Raw genomic sequence first — 9,802 nt, 5'->3', positions numbered from 1 at the left:
CACCTTTGGAAGAAATTGTTGACGAGTTCTTATCTCTGCCCTATCTTCATGGAAGATCAGGTAAGGGCTCTTGTGAGACAAGGCCCCCCAAGTCAGACACCCGCCTTGCGGATGTCAAGGCCAAAAGCATCACCACTTTCCAAGTGAGAAACTTCAATTCTATCTCCTGCAGAGGTTAAAACCAATCTGATTGAAGGAACTGCAACACCACATTAAGGTCCCATGGTGCCACAGGAGGCACAAATGGAGGCTGGATGTGCAGAATCCCTTTCACGAACGTCTGAACCTCTGGAAAGGAGGCCAATTGTTTTTGAAAGAAAACTGATAAGGCCGAAATCTGGACCTTGATTGACCCCAATCGTAGTCCCGCATCCACACCAGCCTGCAGAAAATGGAGAAAACGTCCCAACTCAAACTCTTCCATTGGAGCCTTCTTGGATTCACACCAAGACACATATTTTCTCCAAATACAGTGGTAATGTTTAGACGTTACTCCTTTCCTGGCCTGAATGAGAGTGGGGATGACTTCCTTGGGAATACCCTTTCGGGCTAGGATCCGGCGCTTAACTGCCATGCCGTCAAACGTAGCCGCGGTAAATCTTGATACACACACGACCCCTGCTGTAGTAGGTCCTCTCGAGGAGGAAGAGGCCGAGGATCTTCTATGAGCAACTCCTGAAGATCTGGATACCAAGCCATCCTTGGCCAGTCTGGGGCAATGAAGATTGCTCGAACTCTTGTTCTACTTAATATTTTGAGAACATTTGGAATCAGTGGAAGTGGAGGGAAAACATATACCGACCGAAACACCCACTGGGTCACCAGTGCATCCACTGCTATTTCTTGAGGGTCTCTCGACCTGGAATAATATCTCTGAAGCTTCTTGTTTAGACCAGATGCCATCATGTCTACTTGAGGAACTCCCTGAAGACTTGTCACCTCTGCGAAGACTTCTTAGTGGAGGCCTCACTCTCCTGGATGGAGATCGTGTCTGCTGAGGAAGTCTGCTTCCCAGTTGTCCTCTCCCGGAATGAAAATTGCTGACAGAGCTCTTACATGTCTTTCTGCCTAGAGGAGGATCTTTGTCGCCTCTGCCACTGCCGCTCTGCTTTTCGTTCCGTCCTGACGGTTTATGTACGCGACTGCTGTTACATTGTCCGACTGGATCTGCACGGGATGATCTTGAAGAAGATGTACCGCTTGTAGAAGGCCATTGTAAATGGCTCTCAATTCCAGAACGTTTATGTGAAGGCAGGCTTCCTGAATTGACCATCTTCCTTGGAAGCTTTCCCCCTGTCTGATGGCTCCCCAGCCTCGGAGACTTGCATCCGTGGTTATTAGGACCCAGTCGTGAATCCCAAACCTGCGTCCTTCTAGGTGGTGAGAACTGTGTTGCCACCACAGGAGCGAAATCCTGGCTTTGGGGGACAGGATTATTCCGGTGCATGTGTAGGTGGGATCCAGACCACTTGTCCAACAGGTCCCACTGGAATACTCTGGCATGAAATCGGCCAAACTCTATGGCCTCTTAGGCCGCCACCATTTTCCCCAACAATCGAAAGCATTGATGGATCAACATGCTTGTTGGTTTCAATATTTTTGACCTTTTTCTGGATTTCCAGAGCCTTTTCCACTGGAAGAAATACTATCTGTACTTCTGTGTCCAGAATCATCCCTAAAAAGGACAATCTTGTCGTCGGTTCCAACTGCGACTTTGGAAAATTCATGATCTAATCGTGTTGTTGGAATATTGACAGGGAGAGTGCGATGTTCTGCACCAACTGTTCCCTGGATCTGGCTTTTATCAGGAGATCTTCCAGATAAGGAATTATATTGACTCCTTTTTGACGAAGGAGGACTATCATCTCCGCCATAACCTTGGTGAATACCCTCGGTGCCGTGGAGAGTCTGAGCGACAACGTCTGGAACTGGTTAATGGCAATCCTGTACTGCGAATCTCAGATAAGCTTGGTGAGGAGGATAAATGGGAACATGCAAGTAAGCATCCTTTATGTCTACTGACACCATGAAGTCCCCCTCCTCCACACTGGAAATCACTACCCTCAGGGTTTCCATCTTGAACTTTAACCTTTTCAGGTAGAGATTCAGATTTTTCAGGTTTAAAATCGGTCTGACCGAGCCGTCCGGCTTCGGAACTACGAAGAGGCTTGAATGAAAACCTTCTCCTTGCTGAGACAAGGGTACCAGGACAATGGCCTGATTCTGACATAATTTTTGAATTGCCATTGTTACTGCCTCTCTTTCTGGAAGAAAAGCTGGCAAGGTCGATTTGAAATATCAGCATGGGGGGACGTCTTGAAACTCTAGTTTGTACCCATGGGACACTATTTGTAAGACCCATGGGTCCAGGCCAGATTGAATCCAGATTTAACTGAAAAGTTTCAGATGTGCTCCCACCCGAGCGGACTCCCGCAAGGGAGCCCCAGCGTCATGCTGCAGATTTGGCAGAAGCAGGGGTGGACTTCTGCTCCTGCGATCCGGGAGACGCTGCAGATTTTTTTCCTTTTCCCCTTCCTCTACCTGCAAAAAAGGGGGAACCTTTTGCCTTTTTGTATTTGTTGGGCCGAAAGGACTGCATGTGAGAGTGATGTGTCTTTTTCGCTGGTGTAGGAGCATAATGCAAGAACGTCGACTTACCTGCGGTATCCGCCGATACTAACGCATCCAGCCCATCACCAGACAAGGCCTCACCTTTATACGGGAGAGCCTCCATATTTCTTTTGGAATCTGCATCAGCATTCCACTGGAGAATCCACAACGCCCTCCGAGCCGATACTGCCATGGTAGCGGTTCTTGATCCCAAGAGACCAATATATTTCATGGTTTCTAGTACGTACGCAGCAGCGTCTTTGATATGACCTAATGTTAGGAGTATCATGTCTCCATCTATTGTGTCAATGTCTAATGACAAGTTTTCTGACCACTTTTCAATAGCACTACTCACCCACGCACAGACAATGGTAGGCCTGAGTAGTGTCCCATTGGCCACATCAATAGATCATCTCACTCACTTGCGCCTGTCGGCTCCTTAAGTGAAGCCATTTCAGGCGCAGGGAGAAACAACTTTTCTCTTTTGTGAGAGGGCCCTGTCTAAAATGCGGGGTGACTCCCACCTTTGGGAAAAAGGTAAGCTGCCTGAATTCCTTTTGGGAATCTGAAATTTCTTTTCAGGTTAAATCAGACTCCCTCCAAGAGACTGTTCAACTCCTGAGGTGGAGGGAAAATTACATTACTTCTTTACTAAAGTAAACCCTCTCCTTGTGATAAAAGAGGGGCTTCGTAACTTCTAACACCACCTTTATAGCTAAAGCATGTTTTGAATGCTTTTTTGCTAACTTAGGACCTATTCCCCTGGAATCACTAGTGTCGACACAGGAATCAGTGTCCGTGTCAGTATCAGTTTGTACTACTTGTGCAAATTTGTATGTGACCCAGAGGGGTCCCTGTGGATGAAAGGCAGAACTATTAAAAATCACATCTTCAACAGATTATTTTCAGTTTTCTGTATGAGATTCAGTCCAACCTCTTACTGATATGATTCACACCAGAGGCAGAACTCTGGGAGGCAACAGAGTCATCTGCCGCCGGGCTCCTGCTCTGAAGGGGGGCACCTCTCCTCCCATTCTGTGACACCATTGTCCCTGTCTTTTCAGTGGCCGACTTCCTCACTGGTCCCTGCACCTTACAAATCAGACCCTCTTTATTATACTGAATATACACATTTTACAAGTGTCACAACCAGGATTAGAAACCACAACCTATTACACTGGAAGCAGACACCTTACTGATGAAGCAGTTTGCTCCTGTAAAGGAAATATGATAATTTCTCTGACGTCCTAGTGGATGCTGGGAACTCCGTAAGGACCATGGGGAATAGCGGCTCCGCAGGAGACTGGGCACATCTAAAGAAAGCTTTAGGACTATCTGGTGTGCACTGGCTCCTCCCCCCATGACCCTCCTCCAAGCCTCAGTTAGGATACTGTGCCCGGACGAGCGTACACAATAAGGAAGGATTTTGAATCCCGGGTAAGACTCATACCAGCCACACCAATCACACCGTATAACTTGTGATCTGAACCCAGTTAACAGTATGATAACAGATGAGCCTCTAAAAAAAGATGGCTCACTACAACAATAACCCGATTTAGTTAACAATAACTATATACAAGTATTGCAGACAATCCGCACTTGGGATGGGCGCCCAGCATCCACAACGGACTACGAGAAATAGAATTATCGGTAAGTAAATTCTTATTTTCTCTGACGTCCTAGTGGATGCTGGGAACTCCGTAAGGACCATGGGGATTATACCAAAGCTCCCAAACGGGCGGGAGAGTGCGGATGACTCTGCAGCACCGAATGAGAGAACTCCAGGTCCTCCTCAGCCAGGGTATCAAATTTGTAGAAATTAGCAAACGTGTTTGCCCCTGACCAAGTAGCTGCTCGGCAAAGTTGTAAAGCCGCCCAAGATGAGCCCACCTTCCTTGTGGAACGGGCTTTTACAGATTTTGGTTGTGGCAGGCCTGCCACAGAATGTGCAAGCTGAATTGTACTACAAATCCAACGAGCAATAGTCTGCTTAAAAGCAGGAGCACCCAGCTTGTTGGGTGCATGCAGGATAAACAGCGAGTCAGATTTTCTGACTCCAGCCGTCCTGGAAACATATATTTTCAGGGCCCTGACTACGTCCAGCAACTTGGAGTCCTCCAAGTCCCTAGTAGCCGCAGGTACCACAATAGGTTGGTTCACATGAAAACTGCGACCACCTTAGGAAGGAATTGGGAACGAGTCCTCAATTCCGCCTTATCCATATAAAATACAGATAAGAGCTTTGATAAAGCCGCCAATTCTGATACACGCCTGGTCGACGCCAAGGCCCACAGCATGAACACTTTTCACGTGAGGTATTATAGCTCCACGGATTGAAGTGGCTCAACTCAATGCGACTTCAGGAAATCCAACACTACGTTGAGATCCCACGGTGCCACTGGAGCCACGGAGCCACGGTGCCACTGACTATGCAGCACTCCCTTAACAAAAATCTGAACTTCAGGCAGTGAAGCCAGTTCTATTTTGGAAGAAAATCGATAGAGCCGAAATCAGGACCTTAATGGAACCCAATTTTAGGCCCATAGTCACCTCTGACTTGTAGGAAGTGCAAAAATTGACCTAGCTGAAATTCCTCCTTTGGGGCCGTACTGGCCTCACAGCACGCAACATATTTCCACACACACACACACACACACACACACACACACACACACACACACACACACACACACACACACACACACACACACACACATATATATGTATATATATATATATTAGAGATGAGCGCCGGAAATTTTTCGGGTTTTGTGTTTTGGTTTTGGGTTCGGTTCCGCGGCCGTGTTTTGGGTTCGACCGCGTTTTGGCAAAACCTCACCGAATTTTTTTTGTCGGATTCGGGTGTGTTTTGGATTCGGGTGTTTTTTTCAAAAAACCCTAAAAAACAGCTTAAATCATAGAATTTGGGGGTAATTTTGATCCCAAAGTATTATTAACCTCAAAAAACATAATTTACACTCATTTTCAGCCTATTCTGAACACATCACACCTCACAATATTATTTTTAGTCCTAAAATTTGCACCGAGGTCGCTGTGTGAGTAAGATAAGCGACCCTAGTGGCCGACACAAACACCGGGCCCATCTAGGAGTGGCACTGCAGTGTCACGCAGGATGTCCCTTCCAAAAAACCGTCCCCAAACAGCACATGACGCAAAGAAAAAAAGAGGCGCAATGAGGTAGCTGACTGTGTGAGTAAGATAAGCGACCCTAGTGGCCGACACAAACACCGGGCCCATCTAGGAGTGGCACTGCAGTGTCACGCAGGATGTCCCTTCCAAAAAACCCTCCCCAAACAGCACATGACGCAAAGAAAAAAAGAGGCGCAATGAGGTAGCTGACTGTGTGAGAAAGATAAGCGACCCTAGTGGCCGACACAAACACCGGGCCCATCTAGGAGTGGCACTGCAGTGTCACGCAGGATGTCCCTTCCAAAAAACCCTCCCCAAACAGCACATGACGCAAAGAAAAAAAGAGGCGCAATGAGGTAGCTGACTGTGTGAGAAAGATAAGCGACCCTAGTGGCCGACACAAACACCGGGCCCATCTAGGAGTGGCACTGCAGTGTCACGCAGGATGTCCCTTCCAAAAAACCCTCCCCAAACAGCACATGACGCAAAGAAAAAAAGAGGCGCAATGAGGTAGCTGACTGTGTGAGAAAGATAAGCGACCCTAGTGGCCGACACAAACACCGGGCCCATCTAGGAGTGGCACTGCAGTGTCACGCAGGATGTCCCTTCCAAAAAACCCTCCCCAAACAGCACATGACGCAAAGAAAAAAAGAGGCGCAATGAGGTAGCTGTGTGAGAAAGATAAGCGACCCTAGTGGCCGACACAAACACCGGGCCCATCTAGGAGTGGCACTGCAGTGTCACGCAGGATGTCCCTTCCAAAAAACCCTCCCCAAACAGCACATGACGCAAAGAAAAAAAGAGGCGCAATGAGGTAGCTGTGTGAGTAAGATTAGCGACCCTAGTGGCCGACACAAACACCGGGCCCATCTAGGAGTGGCACTGCAGTGTCACGCAGGATGGCCCTTCCAAAAAACCCTCCCCAAACAGCACATGACGCAAAGAAAAAAAGAGGCGCAATGAGGTAGCTGACTGTGTGAGAAAGATAAGCGACCCTAGTGGCCGACACAAACACCGGGCCCATCTAGGAGTGGCACTGCAGTGTCACGCAGGATGTCCCTTCCAAAAAACCCTCCCCAAACAGCACATGACGCAAAGAAAAAAAGAGGCGCAATGAGGTAGCTGACTGTGTGAGAAAGATAAGCGACCCTAGTGGCCGACACAAACACCGGGCCCATCTAGGAGTGGCACTGCAGTGTCACGCAGGATGTCCCTTCCAAAAAACCCTCCCCAAACAGCACATGACGCAAAGAAAAAAAGAGGCGCAATGAGGTAGCTGTGTGAGAAAGATAAGCGACCCTAGTGGCCGACACAAACACCGGGCCCATCTAGGAGTGGCACTGCAGTGTCACGCAGGATGTCCCTTCCAAAAAACCCTCCCCAAACAGCACATGACGCAAAGAAAAAAAGAGGCGCAATGAGGTAGCTGTGTGAGTAAGATTAGCGACCCTAGTGGCCGACACAAACACCGGGCCCATCTAGGAGTGGCACTGCAGTGTCACGCAGGATGGCCCTTCCAAAAAACCCTCCCCAAACAGCACATGACGCAAAGAAAAAAAGAGGCGCAATGAGGTAGCTGACTGTGTGAGTAAGATTAGCGACCCTAGTGGCCGACACAAACACCGGGCACATCTAGGAGTGGCACTGCAGTGTCACGCAGGATGTCCCTTCCAAAAAACCCTCCCCAAACAGCACATGACGCAAAGAAAAAAAGAGGCGCAATGAGGTAGCTGTGTGAGTAAGATTAGCGACCCTAGTGGCCGACACAAACACCGGGCCCATCTAGGAGTGGCACTGCAGTGTCACGCAGGATGTCCCTTCCAAAAAACCCTCCCCAATCAGCACATGATGCAAAGAAAAAGAAAAGAAAAAAGAGGTGCAAGATGGAATTATCCTTGGGCCCTCCCACCCACCCTTATGTTGTATAAACAAAACAGGACATGCACACTTTAACCAACCCATCATTTCAGTGACAGGGTCTGCCACACGACTGTGACTGATATGACGGGTTGGTTTGGACCCCCCCCAAAAAAGAAGCAATTAATCTCTCCTTGCACAAACTGGCTCTACAGAGGCAAGATGTCCACCTCATCTTCACCCTCCGATATATCACCGTGTACATCCCCCTCCTCACAGATTATCAATTCGTCCCCACTGGAATCCACCATCTCAGCTCCCTGTGTACTTTGTGGAGGCAATTGCTGCTGGTCAATGTCTCCGCGGAGGAATTGATTATAATTCATTTTAATGAACATCATCTTCTCCACATTTTCTGGATGTAACCTCGTACGCCGATTGCTGACAAGGTGAGCGGCGGCACTAAACACTCTTTCGGAGTACACACTTGTGGGAGGGCAACTTAGGTAGAATAAAGCCAGTTTGTGCAAGGGCCTCCAAATTGCCTCTTTTTCCTGCCAGTATAAGTACGGACTGTGTGACGTGCCTACTTGGATGCGGTCACTCATATAATCCTCCACCATTCTATCAATGTTGAGAGAATCATATGCAGTGACAGTAGACGACATGTCCGTAATCGTTGTCAGGTCCTTCAGTCCGGACCAGATGTCAGCATCAGCAGTCGCTCCAGACTGCCCTGCATCACCGCCAGCGGGTGGGCTCGGAATTCTGAGCCTTTTCCTCGCACCCCCAGTTGCGGGAGAATGTGAAGGAGGAGATGTTGACAGGTCGCGTTCCGCTTGACTTGACAATTTTGTCACCAGCAGGTCTTTCAACCCCAGCAGACCTGTGTCTGCCGGAAAGAGAGATCCAAGGTAGGCTTTAAATCTAGGATCGAGCACGGTGGCCAAAATGTAGTGCTCTGATTTCAACAGATTGACCACCCGTGAATCCTTGTTAAGCGAATTAAGGGCTGCATCCACAAGTCCCACATGCCTAGCGGAATCGCTCCGTGTTAGCTCCTTCTTCAATGCCTCCAGCTTCTTCTGCAAAAGCCTGATGAGGGGAATGACCTGACTCAGGCTGGCAGTGTCTGAACTGACTTCACGTGTGGCAAGTTCAAAGGGCATCAGAACCTTGCACAACGTTGAAATCATTCTCCACTGCACTTGAGACAGGTGCATTCCATCTCCTATATCGTGCTCAATTGTATAGGCTTGAATGGCCTTTTGCTGCTCCTCCAACCTCTGAAGCATATAGAGGGTTGAATTCCACCTCGTTACCACTTCTTGCTTCAGATGATGGCAGGGCAGGTTCAGTAGTTTTTGGTGGTGCTCCAGTCTTCTGTACGTGGTGCCTGTACGCCGAAAGTGTCCCGCAATTTTTCTGGCCACCGACAGCATCTCTTGCACGCCCCTGTCGTTTTTTAAAAAATTCTGCACCACCAAATTCAAGGTATGTGCAAAACATGGGACGTGCTGGAATTTGCCCATATTTAATGCACACACAATATTGCTGGCGTTGTCCGATGCCACAAATCCACAGGAGAGTCCAATTGGGGTAAGCCATTCCGCGATGATCTTCCTCAGTTGCCGTAAGAGGTTTTCAGCTGTGTGCGTATTCTGGAAAGCGGTGATACAAAGCGTAGCCTGCCTAGGAAAGAGTTGGCGTTTGCGAGATGCTGCTACTGGTGCCGCCGCTGCTGTTCTTGCGGCGGGAGTCCATACATCTACCCAGTGGGCTGTCACAGTCATATAGTCCTGACCCTGCCCTGCTCCACTTGTCCACATGTCCGTGGTTAAGTGGACATTGGGTACAACTGCATTTTTTAGGACACTGGTGAGTCTTTTTCTGACGTCCGTGTACATTCTCGGTATCGCCTGCCTAGAGAAGTGGAACCTAGATGGTATTTGGTAACGGGGGCACACTGCCTCAATAAATTGTCTAGTTCCCTGTGAACTAACGGCGGATACCGGACGCACGTCTAACACCAACATAGTTGTCAAGGACTCAGTTATCCGCTTTGCAGTAGGATGACTGCTGTGATATTTCATCTTCCTCGCAAAGGACTGTTGAACAGTCAATTGCTTACTGGAAGTAGTACAAGTGGGCTTACGACTTCCCCTCTGGGATGACCATCGACTCC

The sequence above is a fragment of the Pseudophryne corroboree genome, chromosome 5 (genome assembly GCF_028390025.1).
Source record: "Pseudophryne corroboree isolate aPseCor3 chromosome 5, aPseCor3.hap2, whole genome shotgun sequence".
Classification (NCBI taxonomy): Eukaryota; Metazoa; Chordata; class Amphibia; order Anura; family Myobatrachidae; genus Pseudophryne; species Pseudophryne corroboree.
This window is presented reverse-complemented; position numbering follows the sequence as displayed.